General features: G+C 42.0%; 1 pseudogene; it reads right to left on the bottom strand.

Annotated features, from left to right (window-relative positions):
- Positions 1-3,703: 3,703 nt before the first annotated feature.
- LOC120373002 lies at positions 3,704-15,350 on the bottom strand (annotated as a pseudogene).
- Positions 15,351-23,073: the final 7,723 nt, after the last annotated feature.

Here is a 23,073-nt window from a genome sequence, read left to right on the forward strand (position 1 = left end):
GTTTTCATGTATGCCCATATTTGATTAAACCACAGTTGTTTTTTTCAGCTTATTATGCAGAATTACTTTATGCATGTAACTCCCAAGGCCCTGATTCAGGAAAACATTCCTGTGCAGGGCAGCACTTTAGCGTACATTTATGTCCTAGTGATTTAAGTGCTACCCTGAATACAGGTGGACATGAGCACATGCTTAAGTGTTTTCCTGAATCTACACCACACGGTTACTTTAGATCCCATTTATTAGTAACGGATGATTGGTATCCAGAAGTCACACACTCTACTGAAAAGGCAGTCTGCAGCGTATATCAAATGGCAGCTACACAACTGATAGAGCCACAATACTTTCTTACTTAGAGTTCTCATCATCAGTGCATACATAATTTGCAAGCAATTTCAGAGCTGGATTGACACATCTCAAGCAGATACACAATCTAAGCAACAAAATCAATCTTGATAATACCTGTTTAAAACAGTTTGTCCTTGTTTAATGAAGAAACAGGGGAAGGAAATTAAACGGGAACTGAAACAGTCAAAAAATATGCACAAATTGATGTCAGCTATTCCAAACTAGTAAAGGAAGAAAGGGAGAAAATGTGATGGCTGCTTCTAGGGCATGATCCACAGCCTATTAACAATAATGGAAAGCCTACCATTGACATCAGAGGGCATCGACTCAAGCCCCTAAAATAAGCTTTACAGTATAACTACTCACAAACAGACTGAAACCCTCCCCCCCACCCAATTATCTTTCAATACCAAATTTCAATTAAAAAGATTAAGGTTAACTTTAAAAACAAGTGTTTTAGAAAAAAAATGGCTAAAATTAAAAATATTAAAGGAATAGTCAGGTTATAAAAGTCTGATATAAAAGGAACTAATTACCTTAGCAGCATTAGTAAAAGAAAAAAATCACTTGGCTTATTACAATTGAAATTATTTTGAAGCATGGCCTTTGCTTTTGAACATTCATGTTGTGTTTCTTTATTCTTGACACTTCACTCAGCCTGGACCATGCTAATAGCCTTGGCCCCCATCTCAGCAAAGTACTTAAATACCTGCTTACTTTGAGATAAAAGATAGAGTAACAGGAGCCTTTATTTTAAGGCCCCTGTGATTGAAAGCATCCCTTCATCCCCACTCTGGTATGATAATGGGCCTGATCCAAAGCCCAGTGAAAACCCTAGCAGATTTTCTATTGACTTCAGTGGGTATCGAATCAGGCCCAACGAGAGCTCTCTGCTTGTGTGACTGCAGCTGCAGTTGAGGTGTGCAAGTCCTTGCAAGAGTGTAAAGTGTAAATTCAATAGCATCTTATCATAAGACATTGCACACAATACAGTAAATATAAAAATAAGTATTAATTTTAATTTGACACAACTCTGGTGCTTACAAGAAGTGTCCTGTAACTTGGAGGACTGAATCATCTGTCTGAATGTCCTAGCTTTTGTAGGCTTAGGCCTCAATTCAGGTATGCACTGATGTCAGTGGGATTTAAGAACTTGTGTAATGTTAAGCAGATGATGATGTGCTTTCCTGAACAGGGACGTGGCCACAGCTGGGGGTGGGCGTGGGGCCAGGAGCGGAGCCCTGGGCAGGGGCTGGCAGCTGGGACCCCACATGCGGGGCCAAGAGCCGAGCCCTGTCTATGGGTCCTGGCATGGGGCCAGCAGCCAGGGAGTGGGGCTGGCGGCTCGGGCCCCAGGAGCAGAGCCCCAGGTGTGCGACCAGGAGTGGGGCACACTCCAGGAGTGGAGGGTGGGGCGGGCGGCAGCCAGGACCTGAGCTCCAGGTGAGATGAGGGGTTGGAAAGTGGAGTGGGGGCAGAGGGCGAGGAGCAGGGTGTAGGCATGAGAAACAGCCCCAGGTTTTATGCACAGAGCCAGTGGCTGGGGATCGGGGTCAGCAGCCCTGCACAGAACCTGGGGGTGCTGCAGCATCCCCCGCACCCATACTTCCCACGCCTATGTACAGATCCATTGTATTCCAAATCACAATCTAGCATGAAGTGCTTTGTGATAAGGCAACATTCCAAACTATTGATTAGTTGGGATCTCAACTGGTGTAAATTGACTTCAATGGAATTCTACCAATGGTGATACACAGATTTACACTAAATAAGAATCTGCCCCAAATGTTAAACAAATAGGGCTCGGTTTTGCAGTTAAGTAACTGCTCATTAACAGCAAATGCAGTTTTGGTTGTGTAAGGATCCTCTTCTAAAAAAATGTTACCTCCTTCCTTTCAAGATTATCCTTTTCCTCTTCTTCTCTCTCTTCTTTTGAAATGGACTATGTAAAAACTAATTGAGCAATAGAAAAAGCAAACAATGTTTGTCTGTCATTGATTGAATAAATTGTTGTTATATATAAACAAACACCTTGTTTAACATTGGGTAGTGAGTATACACTAGTTAAGCCCCTCATCTTCCTATAGAAGGATAAGAACTAACAGTTGGGGTTACTCTGTCCTATCAAACCCCAGTTCATAAAACAGTAACTTGCCAAAGGTTTATAGAGAGACATTTCTTTGCAGAATACTGGGGAAGGCTCTTACCATGTTCTGTCTTTGTCCTGTCAGAGCCTTGCATTTAGCAAGACAAGCTGACATGTACGTGATTCCTTTGTCTCCACAGACAGGATCCCACTGGTTTGTGGCACATTTGCAGTCAGAGCTGCAAACTGAAAATGAGTATTTTTCATGGTGCTTGATGGGGTTCCTACATGGAGTTCCACGTAATACATAAATAAGTTATTTCATTCCAACCTTGAGGCATCATCACATCCTTTTCTTGTAATAAGTCTCAAATTAATATTGGCTAAATGTGATGCTCCTCTTGGAACTTAGCAGGTACCAGAACAATAGGCAATTTTTAAAAAGGTCTATTTAAGACATTTGTGCAATTCCAAGACCATTTCAACACAGAGATGGGTGATACAACATTTATAAATCAGTCATTGTTTGACTGCAGCGCATATTCTTTATTGGCAGTCTGTGCTCTAGGACCCTGTCTAATTCTGAGAAAAGGCAACGTGAGTTTTTCTGTTGACTTAAATGGGAGCTGGATTTGTGAAAAGCTTTTTGGACTAAAGTCTCTAGCTTTCAAGTTAACATAATGCCCCTGGAATCACAGCAAATTTGATCAAAAGTAGAAAGGTGCACATTTTCAAGGAGAAGCCGGTCATAGTCCCTTTTTTGAGGTCATATGGCTGAGTCCAGAATTCGCAAGTTATATCCCCATCTCTGCCTCCAACTGTCCTTAATAATCTTTGCACTTATGGGGCACTTTGCCAAGTTAGGTCTCACAAACACCTCTGTGAGTTATGCAAATATTATTATCCCCATTTTCCGAGGCAGGAAAAGTGAGATTCAGAGACTTGCTCATGGGAGTGAGCTCACATGGAGCAATTTGCAGGATTGGGGCCTGAAAGAGAATGCATCAGCCTATTAAACTCAAAAAATCTATACTCTACGTTTCTGGAAGACAGGGCCAAATCAGAACTCAGCTCCACTGTGTGTTTTGGGTAGACCTGGACCCTGTTACAATTTTGGTTCCAAATTTCTCTGTTCAGGGCCAGCTCTAGTCGTAACCGTAATTTAAAAATCACTGTGAGGCATTCAGCTGATGGATATGCATGATATTCCTGCTACCAGTGAAGGATAGGGACATTTACTATCTGTGTAACGAGGAGTTTCCATAACCATCATAGGTCACTGTTAATCCTGCAATTCTCATAGCCAAGTACAAAACATAAAAGAGTGAAGATGCAAAATGTAAACAAAATCATCAATAAAAGTTTTGTAGTTGCAACAATGCCTAATTTGCATATTTTCATGATAAATCCTCTAGTGAAAATCCCGACAGCTGCAGGTGGTGAAGTAGTTACTCCTAAAATTGTGGCAATTAGTCACATCCACGATCAGTACAGTATTTTAATACAACATATACAAAATATGTGGTAAATGCAGAAATGGGCCCAACCTGTAGAAGTCAGAATGCGATTTGGATTTCGAACACCCCAAAGCTAAGCGGGGTTCAGAATCAGGTTTTGGTTTGGCCCACTGTAATGAAAGGGGCCACTTTTTAGTATTCAGAACTTTCTCTCTAATCAGTTTTTTATACCTCACCTATGACCATAGTATCTGAGCGCCTCCCAAAGAGAGCATCATCAAACTAAATCAGTAGTTCAACTTTCCTCCTTAATCTCCTAGCAATCCTAATTTAGGTCTTACAAGGTCAACATCCCCAAAGCTCTAGGGATCCCTATATTAAATATCATTGAAATATCAATCTGCAACACGCCTTGTAATGTAAGGCACTATACCAAGTGTAAATTGTTTTTATCTTTATAAACTATTTTTCTTAATGGAAGAATGTTTTACATGAAGTAAATTGTTTGAAAAAATTAAATATAAAATTAAGGAGCCATATGATATTAGTAATAAGACATATCAGGTATGTGTACTCCAGGGATACTGAGGCATGCCTCTTGGGAGGCTGAGTAACTTCTCCTTGTAAGAGCTTTTTGTTTAAATAGTCGATAGTTATAAATGCATTTAAAGAGAAAGACCTTCTATTAAATCTGTGAGTCTTAGCAGTTGCAGGCCTTTCTACCACAAATTACTGGTTCAAAGCACTTTCCATGCACTAAGAATATTGGAGAATAATACTCACCAATTATAAAATTAGACTTAGATGCTGATTGACCGTACTGCTGCTCCATGTATTTTGGTCTGTAAGTGTAGTAACCAATAAGACTATTGGGCTGCAGAAGTGTACAGCATAAAAATATAAAATACATTTTGGTTGCTATATAATCTCTTTAGTGAGGTGAAGAGATCTGAACGAAAAGATATGTAAATCCACTAAAATCAGGGTACAGAGTCAGATGAATAAATTTTGAAGCCAGAAGGCTAAGTATTGGCCTGAATTACACACATTCCCACCTTACTAAAGTCAATGGAATTGTGTGGGCAGAATTTGTTTAATATATACAGCTGAGAGCTGAGGATTTTGCTCTCAGCTGTACCAGTGTAAACACAGAATGACTAATTTGAACAGCTTTTCTGAGTATTAATAATTTAATAAGTAATAATAAGTACATAAGAATGGCCAAAATGGGTCAGATCGAAGGTCCATCTACCCTAGTATCTTGTCTTCCGACTATGGCCAGTGCTAGATACTTCAGAGGGAATGAACAGAACAGAGCAATTTATCGAGTGATCCATCCCCTGTCATCCAGTCCCAGCTTCAGAGGTAATTAAACACAGAGGGAGGTAGCAAGGGAATTTCCCTGGAGGGATAAAGAACAGGAGTACTTGTGGTACCTTAGAGACTAACAAATTTATTTGAGCATAAGCTTTCGTAAACTCATAAGCTTATGCTCAAATAAATTTGTTAATCTCTAAGGTGCCACAAGTACTCCTGTTCTTTTTGCGGATACAGAGTAACACAGCTGCTACTCTGAAAACTGGAGGGATAGTGTCAGGAAGGGACTTTGAGAATAGTTATAGGGAGGGTGAGGGTGAAACTTGCTAAAGTTTAGAAAACTTGGTAAGCCTTCTGGATGCTTACCAGGGCAAAGCCGCCAAACCTTTTGAGGTTATCCAGCACTAGTTTCATGCCTGTGTATTCAGAATTTCCCTCTCTGCCTTATTTCTAACACAATTTGTAATGTGGAAAAGTTGTGGTTGTGGCATGGTGACACTTCCAGAGTTTAGAGACCTGTGAAATGCTGGCCTTTAATCATTTCTGACCACTTCATTGGCTGCTAATTTCTCTTGCCTTGATCTCCTCCCATTTTAGAGATATTAGGTGAAGATTTGGCATTATTTTCTCCCCCTGCTTTTTCAGATGCTTAGGCAGGAAGCAGAAGGCTATGGCAGCCACACAACTAAATATTCTAGCTATTAAAAACCCAAGCCACCATGCACCAACCCACCAAGAGTCCTGTGGAGTTATTGTTATGTTGCCTAGAACAAAAGAGAGAGAAAAAGACTTCTAATTAATGAAGAAAACCCACAACTAACTTTTGAGTACTCAATTGCTGTAAATTTCATACGATACATTGGAAGAAGACAACTGTGATCATCATAACATGGGCTCTGATTCTGCAATCAGAGCCATGCAAATGAGCCCTTGACTTGTATGGATTTGATTGCAACATTAGGGCCCTATGGAGCAAAACCTTGAAGTGTGAGGAATTCAGACTATAACATTATACATTCCCCCCCAAAAATGTTCAGCCAGGGAATCAACAAAGCCTCTACAATCACTGTAAATGTAAAGCAATGACAAACTGGTAATGAATGCTTTGGTTATGTTTGCAAAACTATTAAGTCCTGTTCTTGTGTGCTAGAGGAGCTGAAATTCTGAAAATTTCCTAGTGTAACCTCAGCCAAAAGGTGGTTTATTTTAATTTAATACTATTAAGAAATATCTTCTCAACTATTTTCATCTACAGGGTATTGAATGGCTAGAGGAGACAGGACACTGATTGGAAGCAGAAGCCAGCCAAATTTAAATTAGAAACAAGGTACACATTTTTAACAGTAACATTTTTAACACAAACTACCAAGGGAAGTTTCTACATCTCTTGATGTCTTCAGTTCAAGACTGACGCTTTTGTGGAAGATGTGCTTTACTCGAACAAAAGTTGTTGTGCTCAAAAACTGGGTGAAATTCTACTCCCTTTGTTATGCAGGGGGTAAGAGTAGATAGTCTAATGGTCTCTTCTGGTCATAAATTATGATATATTTTTAGTTATACAAGGCTAAAAATCCTTGTTGCACGTGAGTTAAATTATCAGCATACATTTTTCACAGCTGAACTTGATGCTTGGGGCTCAATTTTCTAACCCCCATTTCTTATTCTCTACACTCACATAAAAATGGCATAGTAGGGTTGAAAATAAGGCCTTTGGCATGCAAATACTATGTTTTTGGTGTATGGCCATGATTAAATTTAAAAAAAGGATAAGCAACTGTAAAATTAATTCTGGGCATAAGTAGAATGACCATATTTCCCTATGCTGAATAGGGACACCTGGTAAAATTACTCATATTCAAACAAGTTCAATGGCAATCAGTCAGAACTATGCAGTACAAACATTCAAATTAACATCAAGTTGACTGAGCTCCCATTAAAAAGAAATACTGCATAGTTGGATTCTATTTATTTACTTCATAGCTTTAAGGCTTTAGGGTTCACACGTGGAGGGGTGACACACACACCCCTACCCTCCCCACACACAGGGAAAGGTGACACATACACACCCCTGTACACACCTCTCATGAGGGGTGACTGACCAACCCAACCTTTCCTACCTGTCGCTCTCCGCCCTCCATGCCTGGCTGGGCCCCTAGGGCCAGACCCACCTCTCCTGGTACCTGGCGTCACATCTTCCAGAGGAAACATGTGAGGGGGCATGCAGGGTCACATGCCGCCCCAGATTTCTGCCAGGGTTCACACCAGAACGTGGCCATCAGCAGCCTTTCAGCACTGTGCAGGAGGGAAGGGATGGGAGCTGCATCCAGCCGCAGATGAAGAGGAGTGGGGGAAGGGATGACCTGGCCCATTTCTTTGCAGAACTCATCTCTTCTCCTTCCCCCCATGCCCCGCTCCCCTGCCCCCCCCCCCAAGTCTGGAAGCAGCTTGTCCCTCCCTAGTGGGAGGGACACATAGTGTCAAAAGGCAGCTAACACCTCCAGGCTGCTGCTGGCCACTGACATAACCCAACCACCTCCTGTCCCCTGGCTACAGTCTGTTCAGGAAGAGGTTAAACCCTAAGGCTGCATTGTGCATCAGGGCCCAGATAACCTGACTGCTGGGCTTCAGAGAACCTGGCTAGAGAGGTGGCTCAGAAGGGAGGGTGCCTAGGGGGCGGAGCAGCCCTGCGCTCCCTGGGGGCAGGACCAAGGGGCCTGGGTAGGCGGGGGGTGGGGGGGAGTGTGAAGATGGTGCTAAGCCCTTGCCTAGGAGGTTGCTGTGGAGTCTGCAGGTTCAGGGCATGAAACTACCTCCCCGCCCACTCCAGAGCTTAGCTGAGGAGCGGAGAGGCTTCCCCGTGCCAGCCCTGTACGGAGGTTTGGTAGAAGCAGGGCTTGGCTCTTCCTGGCCAGCGCTCTGTGCCCGAGGGTCTTGGGCTTCCCAAGGCACCGGCCCAGCCAGAGGCAATAGGGGAAGGAAGGAGCCTGCCAGCCAGGCTGCTGGTGAGATGAGCGCTCGAGCCAGGGGCTGGTTCTCTGCGTCTCTGCACAGCACTGGGAGCAGGATGTGCCTCGCGGGGCGGGGGGGTATGAGGAGCAGTGGGGCTGGGGAGAGATGAAGGGGCAAAGCAGGGAGAGGACAGTGAGAGGGGGAGCATGTAAAGGACCAATAGGTGGGCAGCAGAGGTGACATAAAACTGGCCACCGTCTGGCACCTGCCTGCACTCACCAGCCACCACAGCATGCAGCTAGCACTGGCCGGAAACGGGACGGGGGGCAGTGCCCTGCTTGCCAAGACCCTGCCCACAGTGGGACCAGCCAGTCCCACACGCTGCATCTTCGCCCCACCATCAGCCTTGCACACCTACCTCCATTGTCGGCCACTGGACCCCCCTCACTCACTGCTGATGGACAAGTGGCTGGTGAACAGGGATCCGGACAGTAGCAGCCATTGCTGATGGGGGAGACAGAAAATATGGGACAATTTGCCCATTTTTAAGAAAAAGGACAGTTGCAGAAGGACTTAAATACGGGACTGTCCCTTTAAAAACAGGACATCTGGTCACCCTAGGCATAAGTGGTGATAAGACATTTACTTGCAGTATATTATTCAGCCCCTAGATGTCTCTGTGCGCTTTATGAAGGTCCAGACATCGTCTCTGATAAACAGGGAAGCAAAGCAGCTACTGAAGCTGTGTGAAAGACCATTTTGCTTGTGTTTATAGTTTGTTGTTGCGTATCTTTAGGATGGAAGCACAGAACTGGGAATCAGAATATAATCTGCTATTTAACTGCTGTGTGTCTGTGACTGTTGTACTGAGCCTGAGCTAACTCACACTGAAATCAATGGGAATTTTTTACTGACTTCAGTAGGAGCTGCATCGGGTTTTTAAACTTCTCTGTGCTTCAGTTTCCCCACATTTGCAGAGAAATGGAGTGGATGATTTAATAGGCCTTTCCATCTCTAACTTCCATGTATCTATCAAACTGAAACAAACATGTGCAAAAACCAACTCCTAGATGATCCAGAGCATATTTATCATATTTCATTTTAAGTGGTGCAATGTGGCTAAAATTTAAGTAAATTATTAATACTTGGCCCTCAAAACCTAATTATCTCTAATAACTATGCTTACAGTTAGCAAGACTCCCATAAAGCTTTGCAACAAAGTAATGCTGAGAGAGATGAGATTAAGTTACTAGCAGATAGAAAGCTACTATTTGTCAAGTGGAAATATGGCTTAAGAGCATGACATTTGTCACTGCTGCTAAGGATTGCTTTGATCATTATGATTGGCTGTGCCTTGTGAAAAACATTTTTTTCTGCTTGGCTCCAATTATAACTGAAACTCCAAAAAAGAATATACAGGGAACATAACTGATCTTGCAGGTGCATAGGAAGCTGATCATAAAGGTGGCATTAACATGTGATTGGGCTATGCTTTATTGTCAGTAGGCCAAGCTGCTTTGATTCTTCATAAAGTTAGAGTGTGTTGGTGTCACTAGGCATAAATCTAGGTAACTCGGGAGGATGGCTTTGGGCCTATGTGACCCAAAGTACCTTTATGTAAAGTGCTTTTGTTAGCCTTACTAAACATTTGTAACCTCTTGTGTTATGTGCTGACTACTGGCAGCTGCAAGGCTGCTTGACACTAGATGTAGCCAATACTAAATAAGATAGGCGGAAAGCAGATGCTGTAATTAAAGTTATATGCATGAGAACGTAGCCCCCACGGTGGGAAAGTACAGATAACTGTTCACAGAAGAGGTACTAACGAGCTAAAGTGGTTTTTGCCAAGTACGATTTAACCTGTTTAGTGTAATTGCTATTGCAAAGTATATTTGGTACATGGGAATAGACGGGAGGGGCAAGAAGGGGGGTAAGGGGGAGGAGTGTGGGGGGAATGGAAATGCTTAGCTGAAATCATGTATAAAGAGAGAGAGCTGTTGGTATCGGTGTGCAGGATTTGAGATTGCTATGTCTCCCTTGCACCTTATTTGGGCTCAAATAAACCTGGTTTTGCTTCTCCACCCTGGTGTGTTAATTAGTGCGGCGCACACCGGGCAACGAACCCCCACTGTTGCTGTCCTCGGCCCTCTGTGCCGGCAACAAGTGTAATAGAGAGGTGCTGTTGGAAGTAGGTGGTTATGATAGAAATGGTGGCATAACTGAATATGACATTTTGACTGATGATGCTAAACCACAAGTTGTAATATGAAATAAACAAGGGAGTCTATAAAAGACCTATAGATTGTAAACCAACTCAGTCCAGTGTGAGTAGACAGGCCTGGGGTCCAGATTGGTATGTATTAACTTTCTATAACATGCTATCATTTCTTTAGTCAGGGAAACCTGATTTAATAAACTAGGTTGAGCTTATCTTCTGATGTTTCATTAATTAATAACCTAAACAGAACCCATTGAATTACATCATGCTATTTTATACACAGTTTATACATGAGTGTATGTCACACCAGGGCATGACACAGGTTGGCATATGTGTGCAACATCAAATGTCTGAATTCTGCTTTAGACCATCAAATCAGTGAGTCATGTAATAACATCCAGCACTGAGGTGAGGTTCCCTTTCTATGAAGTTTCTTTTAATCTGTCCTCTCTTTCTCTTACCTGGATCCACAAACCAATGTCCACACATAGCCTGGAACATAGAAATCCCAACAGGTAAACAAACATTGGGCTGATTGTTTGTAGTGTATGCAGACAGCCTGAAAATATAATGAAGACATCAAGGAGAAATTTAAAACATGCAGCCCTGCCGATTTCTCATCTCTAATGGAGTGTCTCTCCAAGGGACTACATATGATGCATATCTTAAACTCCCAAGTGCAAGGCACATTTCTTTGACCTTGCTTTCTCTAACATAAATAAATAGCAACAAAAAGCCAGGTTTGTTGGGGGGAAGGGGGAGGAGAGGGGGGAACTCAAACCAAAAACCAAAACAAATCCCCCCCAAAGCAAAACATTCCATTGCACACATTTCTCCCTGTAGGGAGAGAAGGAGACAACCAACATCATCTGACAGATTGCTAGTATATGGTGCTCAGATGAAGGCAGCATAAGAATCTACACAGGATAAGATAGGCCGGCATGTAGGACGAAAATAGGCAATTTCAAGCCTCTTTGGTTATGTCTACACTGCGAAAAAGGTGTGTTCTTTACTTGGGCTATCTAATCCGGGTTAAAATAATCATGAAGACACAGCAACTCAGCTTTTAACTTGGGTTAGCAGCCTGACATTAACCCCAGGCTCCCCTATAGGCTCTAATTTGAGCTGCTAACCCAAGTTAAAAGCACAGTTGCCGTGTCGTCATTGATAATTGAAGTGGGCTAGTCCATAGATTCTAAGGCTAGAAGGGACTGCTGTGACCATCTAGTTTGACCTCCAGAATAGCACAGACCATAGAACTCCCCCAAAATAATTCCTGTTTTAACTAGAGAAGCTAATCAGCATTAACAACACAATTTCCACAAACCAATGTCCACACTAGTCCCTCCCCCGCCCAGTCTAAACAAATTCGTAGTTTCTTTGCAAATAATCTATGGGCTGCTGAGTCTTGACTTCACTGTAAGAGGGAAGGAAATTGGAGTCCCTGGTTGCACTTAGAGTCATCAAATGTAGCTACAGCCAATCAGCACACTGGAGAGAAGACTCCTCCCACCTTAGACTGTGCAGTGCATCGTCTAGTTTGCCCAGCATGGCTACTGGTGCTGGACAGTCACGTCTGGAATTTAGCAGTGTTACAGACATGTTTAACAGAGCAAGTAACAATCAAATACAGAACCTGGTGCAGATTTTCAGCCCAGTTCTTCTCCCTTTGCATTGCTGAGGTAGCAGAAAGGGAGCAGGAACAGAGCAAATACTAAGGTCTGGTCAACACTACAGACTTGCATCAATATAACTACATCACTCAGGGATGTAAAAAATCCATCCCCCATAGCAAAGTAGTTATACCAACCAAACGCCTGGTGTAGACAGCGCTTTGTCAGCAGGCGAGCTTCTCCCAGCGACATAGCTACCGCCTCTTGGGGAGGTGGATTAACTATGCCAATGGCAAACTTGTATTGACATGAGTGGTTGCTTGACTAAGTACTGAGCATAAACTAAAACGAGGATTTGGTCCTTGGATTCTACCCATTCACATTTTATTTTGTAGCAGGTTGATTTCCCTGGTTAACAGATATAATGTTAGAGGAAACCGCTTCAGAGTTCCCAGACATCAGACGAGAATGCTGCTATGTAATAGGCTGAGCTCTAGTATTGCCACATTCAAAGCATTATGCAAGCTTCGTTCATTGCAAGGGCCTTCCCTAAATAAATAAAACTGCAAACCTGCCTGACAATATCACCTTCATAATCAACACCCAACAGATTGAGGAGTGGCAGAGCATAATCAGATTTTAGTAGGGCAGACTAATAATAATAATAATGCTTAGCTCTTATGGCGCTTTTCATCACTAGATTTCAAAGTGCCAAAGGCTACTCCTTGTCTCCATGCAGGGCCATAGTGTAGAAGAGAGTACATTAGAAATTCAAAGTTGGAGAGCTGGATACGAAGGTAAGGTGACCTGATGAGTGACTGTGGATTTTGATATACAAAGAAAAAAATTCAAGTACCCCACCTTGCCACAGAATTCCTATATCCACAAAAAGTAGCTTTAAAAATAGGAGTATAAAAGAACATAAGAATGGTTGTACTGGGTCAGCCCAAAGATCCATCCACCGTCATCCAGTCCCAGCTTGTGGCAACCAGAGGTTTAGGGACACCCAGAGCATGAGTTTGCATCACTGACCCTCCAGGCTAATAGTCTTTGATGGACCTATCCTCCATGAACTTATCTAGTTCTTTTATAAACCCAGTAATACTTGTGGCCATCACAACATCCCCAGCAATGAATTCCACAGCTTGACTCTGTGTGTGAAAAGAAATACTTCCTTTTGTATGTTTTAAATCTGCCACCTATTAATTTAGTTAATTGACCCGTGGTTCTTGGGTTATGTGAAGAGGTAAATAACACTTCCTTATTCACTTTCTCCACACCAGTCATGATTTTCTAACATCTGCCCTTAGTCATATCTTTTCTAAGATGAGCAGTCCCAATCCTTTTAATGTCTACTGATATGGAAGCTGTTTTGATGCCCTTCTTTGTGCTTTTCCTATTCTAATATATCTTTTATTGAGCTAGAGCAACCAGAAAGACATGCAATATGCAAGGAATGGGCATACCACACATTTATATAGGGGCATTATGATATTTTCTGTCTGTTTCCTAATGATTCCTAACATTCTGTGATCTGTCTCTATAGACAGGCACAGATACATGTTTTGCTATGGCTGATCAACATTCCTTAACAATCCAAATAGCTGTAAATGAAGCTAATTACAATATATAGTGCATCTCATATTCCTTAAAGATGTGGAAGCTTAGATTTCTGACCTGCACAATACACAGCGATCTCACAATTATAGCCAAGCTTTTCCATTTGTTCTTAATACACTGGTGTCTGTTTTTCAGGAAGAAAAGGAAGAGTCTGACCATGACATCGTGTATTGAATTTTATTTTCTCTGAATACTAAAATTGGAAGGGTTTTCCTTCTCCCACCTCCAGCATCCTTTCCTTTACTAAATATGGGGAAACTACTGAAACAGAAAATTAGCTTCAAATACAGGATGTCAATAAATGGGACCACACTGGGGTGAAGGGAGGTAACCTCCAGTTTTAGAGCCGGTTTTGTTTGGCTTACTTTTAAGTGGTTGATGAAGATAGAAGTCACATATATCCAGATCTGCTTAGGAGGCAGCATTGGAGAGCACAGCCAATACAAAGGCACAGAAGAGACAAGATTTTAGGCGAAAAAAATCGTGTGGCGCCTAAAAGGAAATTATGTAACTGAATAGGGATTGTCAGGCAAATGAGCAAAATTCTGTTACAGAAGTATAGTACTTGTAAATATGCAGTCAACTTAATACCAATTTGGCCTGTCAAAAAATGTTGAACAAAACATTTTCCCATTGGAAAATGGGGTTTTGTTGAAATTGATTTGGGTGAACTCCAAACAGAACATTTCATTTCAGATCAAGCTGACCTCAGTCTCTGTGTTGATCTGAGCTCACTGGAGTGCCTCATGGGAGTTGTAGCTCTGTGTCCCTCAAGTTTTCATACTTGCTTATGGGCTCTGCTTCCCAGTTGGGCTACATATCCCATCATGCACCACAGTCTTTCCCTATGTCTGAGGTGTGGTGCATTATGAGTCCCTTGAGACACCATGGTAGCTCAATCATAGGGAGAGACCATGGTGCATCATAACCAATGTAGTCCAGCCAGCTACAGATAGGGCCCAGAGGGGAAAACGAAGGCATGAAGGACCCTGAATTACAATTCCCATGAGGCACCATGGTGGCTCAGGCAGAAATAGAGATTAATTTGAACTTGACATGACTGGACCCAAAATTAAATGTTTCAATATTTCTGAATCAACATTTTTCAGAACTTTTCATTTAGCAAAACGTTTAAATAAATTTCGCTTTTTGCCCTGATTTGGGACAAAAACAAAGGTCAAAATTTGGAATTTCCTGTGGGATGAAAATACAATTTTTCAGGCAGCTCTAATGTAAATGCTGCAACTTAATGAGTTGATCCAGTGAAAACTAAATAACAATTAATTATTCAAATGACTTTGGATGGCTCCAGGAAGAATCATACAAAAGAAGTGAGTCAATAAGTCAGTGATGAAGAAAAGATGAAAGAGAGAAATTACTACAACAGTAATATGAGACAAGAGCTGCTTATTGCTCTAATAGAATCCTGCCCTACAGATTTTATCTGACCAGAACTGTCATTTACTTTAGAGAATCTGACTTCATTGAACTTGAACTTCTAAAACTCTAATTGACTTGTAGGCTAAACCACAGCACCTCTGACCAAATGACTGCTACCCCTGAACAATCCAGCTCTTTCAGTGCATTCCATTAGCATATAGAAAGCAGAGTTTTCTTCTTTAGCGAAGTCATCCAGGTAAGAAATCCCCAGAGGCATTACCGGTGTTTCCCCAATCCCACGTAATGTTTTCCATTAGGACATATAGCCATGTAGGTGAACCTGCTTCCTTCACACAATCCATAAAAATAATGATTCCAGGCTTTTTTCTTTTTGCTGAATAATATCCTATATATTTGTTTTATAGCCATCTCTTTGATGGAACACTGATACTACTAATTAACTCATTTATGTGCCACAAACTGCTCAAATGTCTCCAAAGGTTGATATTATAACAGATCTCAAATCTTGGGTCTTGGAGCCTAGTACGTGACTCTTACAACACTCCATAGCTCAGGATTCTGTACTATTTTTTGTGTTCTCTAGCACCACCACTTCTCATAGTTATAAATCTGCATTTTGCAGCAGTATTTGGATTTCCATCATTCAAGAAATGACAACAAATGTCCTGACTGTGGAGGATTCAAAGACAGACAAGACCAACATAAAAAGAAATCAGGGCTCTGATCTTGAAAGCACTTTTTACAACTTAGTAGTTCACCCTCTCTGCTAGAAACTGACCTAAGAACTTTATTCATGTCTATATGATATGATCTTTTAACCATGATAATTTTTTCTTTTCTTTTAAAATAAAGCTTAGATTAGTTAGTAAGAATTGGCTGTAAGCATGTATTTGGGTAAAATCTGAAATATTCATTGACCTGGTGGGTAATGTGTCTGAGCTCTTGGGATTGGTAGAACTTTATATATGGTGAATAAGATTTTAAGTAATCCTCACCATATTTGACTTGGCTGTCTGGGTGGGAGCCCAAGGCTGGATTGCTTAAGGGAAACTATATTTTGGGGCTTCTTTGGTAACCAGTAAGGTATTATAGAAGATGTTTTGTGTCTGGCTTGGTGACTCTAATTATAAGAATAAACCACCAGTTCTGGGGATCATCTGCCCCATTCTTTGCAGTTTGCCCTGATTGAGCAATCTCAGCATTGCCCCTCCAGTGACCACAATTACAGCAGGAATCATGTGTTTCAGTTTTTCCAGGATCAGGTTCCAAGTCTGAAACATCTAGGACTTGACACAGTGTGTGGGGAAACAATGAAAGTTTGGGGGGTTGTTTCTGTTTGAATAATGCTTAGACAATTGAAGTAAAACATTCTAGAGCCACCAAAGAGCAAATGAAATATACTATGGATTAGACAGTAAGATCGGTCACAAAAAACAACTCATTTATCACTGGTGCAAAATTAGATCTGTGAAAAACATATGGTGGAGGCAAATACTGACTGTTATGCCTCATGAGTGAGTAGGCACTTTCCACCCACTGATGAGGTGGTTTAAGGTGCAGGAATTTGAGTAATAGGAATTCAGTCAGTCATGCATTATGAGTAGAAACCCACAAGTGGGGATTTAATATTACAGTAACCTTTGGAGAAAGGTGAATGAATTGTGGTACATAAATATTTTTGGAATCTTCAGTCTCACATGATTAAACGTTCTATAAAAACCATCAGGTACCATGAAAGCAGATGGGAATTGAACAATTTTGATTATTCCTGTGTCAGTCCACCACTTCCCAGAAGAGTTCTTATTTGCAGAGAATATGTAAACAGGGTGCTTTGTGCAGCTGGCACCAGCAGATAGGGTTTCAAAGCAACATGCAGGAGGCACATGCCTGATAATCAGAGAATTGCAAAATTGTCAGCTTGAGTTCGTGCAGATTTAAGCAAAGAGGACCTGACCTGATACAGTTGATTATATGTTGCTCTTAAAATTTACCCAAAGTGTTCATTCAGTTGTGAAAAGGAACATCACATAAAGTGATAGGCCAAATTGTCTGCTGGTTCAACTCTACTGAAGTCAATGGAGTTATGAAAACAATGAATTAGGCTCTTGAAATCATTATATGTGGTTTAAAACTCAGTAAACCATTCACAGGAATAAAGTTTTAGCTCTATGACATGTAAAGACCAATTATTTTGTTGGAAAGAAAACATGTCTGACCATGTCACCAAAATTCTTTGTCTTTTGTATTTGTCTTGTTTTTCAACACAGAAGGAAAGCAGACATTGTAACGCTGTTTAAAAAAAATGCAAACATCATTCTGGGGAGTAAACAAGACACGAGAAATAATTCTTCTGCTCTACTCCGTGCTGATTAGGCCTCAGCTGGAGTATTGTGTCCAGTTCTAGGTGCCACATTTCAGGAACGATGTGGAAGAATTGGAGAAAGTCCAGAGAGGAGCAACAATAATGATTAAAGGTCTAGAAAATATGATCTATGAGGGAAGATTGAAAAAAAATGGTTTTGTTTAGTCTGGACCAGATTTTCTGAAAATAGTAAGTCTCATCTCTCTTAAAATCCAGAATCCTTTAGGTGTCTCAAGTGGGGCATCCAAAAATGGAAGCATTCCAAATTACTAGTCTTTTTGGAATATCTGAACCTATATTTTTAGACATGTATGGGAATCTTACTCGTATCTCCCAAAGCATGACATTTCCTTTCATAGCCTCACTTAATTTCTAATCCTATATGTAGATTGACAATCATCTTTTTGAGCCAATTATCCCAGTGAGTTCACTTGCAAATTAATAGACTTCTATAATTGGTCATAATATCCCTGTATGACTTATACTATCAGCTACATGTGAAAAATAAAAACAAATATAGCGATTTCCTTAACATACCTGTGAGCTGATATCTTTTTCAATGAACCTGTGGCTTTAAAGGTTATAAAAGTTGTGTGTAACTATGTGAGTACCTGTCAGGTCTCTTCAGTTCACCTCTTATTACAGTAGCACCTATGAGCCACAGTCTTTGCCCAAGACCCCATTATGCTAGGTGCTGTAAAAACACAGAACAAGAAAACAATCTTTGCCCCAAAGAGGGTTTTGTGCCTATATTGGCAATAGCAGATTCTGCTTGGCATGGGAATTGCAATCCTTTACACCTTTAATTAGTTTCTCAGATCAGTTATTACCTACTATAAATTAAGAAGGCAGGTATTTTATCTATAGGAATACACAGAGTCAGAGTCTTCACACCTTAAATAAATGCCAAGTTTATTTGGCATAAGGTAGACCATCTAGAGAAATGTAACAGAGTGACTTACCCCATGAGCTGGAGAGCCTGGACTAAGCCAACCCTGTAAGGAATGAGCCCCACCTGGGAGGAATCAGACAATCTCCTATAAAGAGAAGAAGATGGCTGGAGTAAAAGGGGGAAGTCAATGAGGCTGCAGCATTGTTGGTGGATACTTCAGGGAGAGGAAAAAATGCTTTTGCGGGACCATGATACCTGCCTGGGATCTTGGAGGGTAAAACTCAGGGAGTGGGAGGCTCATGGCAGGAGGGACTCATATTTAGTTTGTGATCAGACCATTTCTCCAGTTTGTCCAGATCATTCTGAATTTTAATCCTATCCTCCAAAGCACTTGCAATCCCTCCCTCCCAGCTTGGTATCATCCACAAACTCTCTATGCCATTATCTAAATCATTGATGATGATATTGAATAGAATTGGACCTAGAACTGATCCCTGTGGGACCCCACTTCATATACCCTTGCAGCTTGAATGTGAACCACTGATAACTACTCTCTGGGAATGATTCTCCAATCAGTTATGCCCCCACCTTATAGTAGCTCCATGTGAGGTTCCATTTCCCTAGTTTGTTTATGAGAAGGTCCTGAAAGACAGTATCAAAAGCCTTACTAAAGTCAAGATATACCACATCTACCACTTCTCCCCTATCCACAAGGCTTGTCACACTGTCAAAGAAAGCGATTAGGTTGGTTTGACATGCTTTGTTCTTGACAAATCCATACTGACTGTTACTTGTCACCTTATCATCTTATAGGTATTTGCAAATTGATTGCTTACTTATTTGCTCCATTATCTTTCAGGGTACCAAAGTTAAACTGACTGGTCTGTAATTCTCGAGGTTGTCCTTTTCCCCCTTTTGATAAATGGGCACTATATTTGCCCTTTTCAAGTCCTCTAGAGTCTCTCCCATCTTCCATGATTTTTTGAATTAATGGTTCAGATACCTCCTCAGTCAGCTCCTTGAGTATTCAAGGATATATCTCACCAGGCCCTGGTGACTTGAAGACATCTAACTGGTCTAAGAAATTGGTAACTTGTTCTTTCCCTATTTTAGCCCCGGATCCTACCTCATATTCAAATGACATGCACAAACATTACACCAAATTGAGTTTCCCAAACACTTCAATCCAAACACATTGATTTAGATCAGTGGTTCTCAACCAGGGGGTACATTGACTCATCCAGATATTTGCTTAATTTTTACAACTGGCTACATAAAAAGCACTAGCAAAGTCAGTACAAACAAAAATTTCATGCAGACAAAGACTTGTTTATACTGCTCTGTTTAATACACTCTGAAATGTAGGTACAATATTTATATTACAATTGGTTTATTTTATAATTATATGGTAAAAATGAGAAAGTAAGCAATTTTTCAGTCATAGTGTGCTGTGACACTTATGTCTGATTTTGTAGGCAAGTAGTTTTTAAGTGAGGTGGTATGCAAGACAGATCAGAATCCTGAAAGGGGTACAGTAATCAGAAAGGTTGAGAAACACTGCTTTAGATAAAACACTAAAACAAGTTTATTAACTACAGAAGATAGATTTTAAGTGACTACAAGTAATGTGGCATACAGGTCAGAATTGGTTAAAAGGAAATAAAAGCAACGCACACTTAACTTAACAAGCTAAGTTAATACAAAGCAAAGTTCTCTCTCAACACATGTTGCAGCAGTTTTACTGCCTGAACTTCTTTCAGTCAGGGTCTCTCCCCCAGTCCAATGCTGCTTCCTTTGTTCTTTGATGCCATGGGAGACAGAAAGTCTGCATGGCCTGGAACCTCAAGCTGTTCCTTTGTCAAAATTTAGATTTTTTTTGCCCACACCCTCTTGCATGATGAAGAGTGGCCACTTAATCTGGAGATATTCCATTTGATCTCATTGATACCTAGCTGAGATCCAACACCTCCTAGCCTTTTGTCTCTGGGGAACTTGTTTGTGACTGCCTTCCAGCACACGTCGGAACATGACTTGATAATATTGTACAGTGGAATCTCATAACTTTATATACAATGTTGCCACACCTATTTTACCAGGCCAATAATGATCAGCAAATCATGAGTTTTCGAATGATACGTTACACAATATGCTTTGTACAAAATTCAACATAGTCTTTGAACATGGGGTACAGACTGTCACAAATATATTTAGCTAATTTTTTTAATGAAACCTCATTTCAAAATTAAAAGTTAAAATATTTCATTTTGAAAATGTCAAAACTTTTTTTGAAATTTTTTCTTTTCCTTTTATCTCTGCAGAAGCTATTTGCCAAATTTGACTTGAATTTGGTGTCAGTTGACTTAAAAACTGCATTTTTCAACATATAAACTATTCCTCCAAAACACTTCACCCAACTTTACTTAGCAATTCTCAGATTTGGGAACTGTTGCAAGTGTGTCAAATTGGTTGGGATTTTCAAAACTATTTAAATGTATTTAGGCGCACAAGTTCCATCAAAAAGCTCTGAGACTTGTGCTCCTAAATCACTTAAGTGCTTTTGAAAATCCTGTGAGAGAGATTATGGACACATGGAATATTCGAAGACTGTTTTATCAACATTACAAATGTTGAGTATATAGCTTTATGGACTATGGATTGTATTTTCGCTCCATGTGGGAGTTTCCTGCAGGAACTAAAATAATTAGAAGGTAATTAATGCAAATCCCTAGGCAGGTAACAAATCTGGAGAAGCCTGATCCTCTGCAGAAAATTGCAAAGATTTGTTTGAGCTGGTTAAAGAAGCCTGGCAAACAAAGAACTGAGAACTATATAACAGTGACGAACTAAAGCAAAACTGACATGCCACCGTGGAGGACCAGAAATACTTTGAATAGGGTATTTGAATACTTTGAATAGCATATTTCTCTATGCTGAATATGAGACACCTGGTAAAATTACTCATATGCAAGTGAGTTCAACGGCAATCAATTGTACAAAAAAATTAACATCAAGTAGACTGAGCCCCTTTTAAAAAGAAATACTGTGTAGGTGGATTCTTTTTATTTACCGTCTTATCTTTAAGGCTTTAGGGTTCACACAGGGAGGGGTCTCACACACACACACACTCTCTCTCTCTCTCCCCCTTTATGACAGGCTGGACCCACCTCTTCTGGTACCTGGCACCGCATCTTTCTGAAGCAACACGAGGAAGGGTCATATTCCCCCTTCCCCAGATTTCTGCCTGGGTTCACACCAGAATGTGGCCAGCAGCAGCCTGTTGGCACTGTGGCGGAGGGAAGGGATGGGAGCTGCTTCTAGCCTCAGGGAGGAGGAGCTGGGGAAGGGATGACCTGGCCCATGTCTTTGCAGAGCTCATCTCTTCCCCGCCGCCCAACACCACCACTCCTGTGTGGCTGGAAGCAGCTTGTTCCTCCCTGCCCACACAGTGTCAAAAGGCATCTAACACCTCCAGGCTGCCGCTGGCCTTTGACATAACCCTGCCACCTCCTGTCCCCTGGCTATGGCATGGGCAGGAAGGGGTTAAGCCCTAAGGCTGCATTGTGCACCAGGGCCCAGGAAACCTGACTGCAGGGGCTTCAGTGAACTTGGCCAGAGAGGTGGCTCATCAGTGAGAGTGCCTAGGGGATGGAGCAGGGGTGTATGTGAAGATGGTGCTAAGCCCCTGCCCAGGAGGTTGCTATGGAGCCTGCAGGTTCAGGGCATGAACATGCTGGAAATTGCTCTCCCTGCCCCACTCCAGAGCTTAGCTGAGGGGCAGAGAGGCTTCCCCATGCCAGTGCTGTGCGGGGCTTTGGCACATATAGGGCTTGGCTCCTCCTGGCCAGTGCCCTGGGCCTAAGGTGACCTAAAAGCAAGTATGAAAAATTGGGATGGGGGTGGGGGTAATAGGCACCTACATAAGACAAAGTCCAGAATATCAGACTGTCCCTATAAAATTGGGACATCTGGTCACTCTACCCAGGCCGGAGGGTCTTGGGTTTTCACCGGGCACCAGCCCAGCCAGAAGCAGCGGGGGAAGAAAGGCGTCTGCCAGCAAGGCTTGAGCTGAGTGCTCTGACCAGGGGCTGGGTCTCCACACAGCACTGGGAGGGAGACACACCTGGCCGGGGGGATATGAAGGTGCATCAAGGCTCGGGGAGGTGTGTGAAGGGGCAAAGCTGGGAGAGGCCAGCAAGAGGGGAAACACTAAAGAGTCGATGGGTGGGCAGCAGAGGTGACACGTAGCCGGCCGCCACCTAGTGTCTTCCGCACTCACCAACCACCAAAGCTCACAATGCACAGCCAGTGCCAGCCAGAAACAGAACAAGCGGGGGGGAGGTCCTGATGGCCAAGAGCCGGCACACAATGGGGGCTGCGCTGACGGCTGGCCCCACGCACTGCATCTTTGCCCCACCACCAGCCTTGCACACCCACCCCCACTGTCAGCCACTGGACTCCCCCACTCACCGCTGGTGGGTGGGCACTGGCAAGAAGGGATCCGGTCAGCAGGAGGACCCACCAGTACTGATGGGGAGGAGACAGAAAATACAGGACAATTTGCCAGTTTTTAAGAAAAAGTTGGGACACTTGCAGGCGGTCTTAAATACAGGACTGTCCCTTTAAAAATGGGATGCCTGGGCACCCTAACTGCAAGGCTATTATTATTATTTGTGTATTGTGAACCAATGTTTTGCTTAGAGCTATACAAGGCAAATAAATAAAAATTGTTCTTACCCTCCGGAGTTTACAATCTAAATATGTATCCAGGTTAAAGTTACTCTGGACTCATGCTTGTCAATCTCCCAATATG

This window comes from Mauremys reevesii, linkage group 1 (genome assembly GCF_016161935.1).
Source record: "Mauremys reevesii isolate NIE-2019 linkage group 1, ASM1616193v1, whole genome shotgun sequence".
Lineage (NCBI taxonomy): Eukaryota > Metazoa > Chordata > Testudines > Geoemydidae > Mauremys > Mauremys reevesii.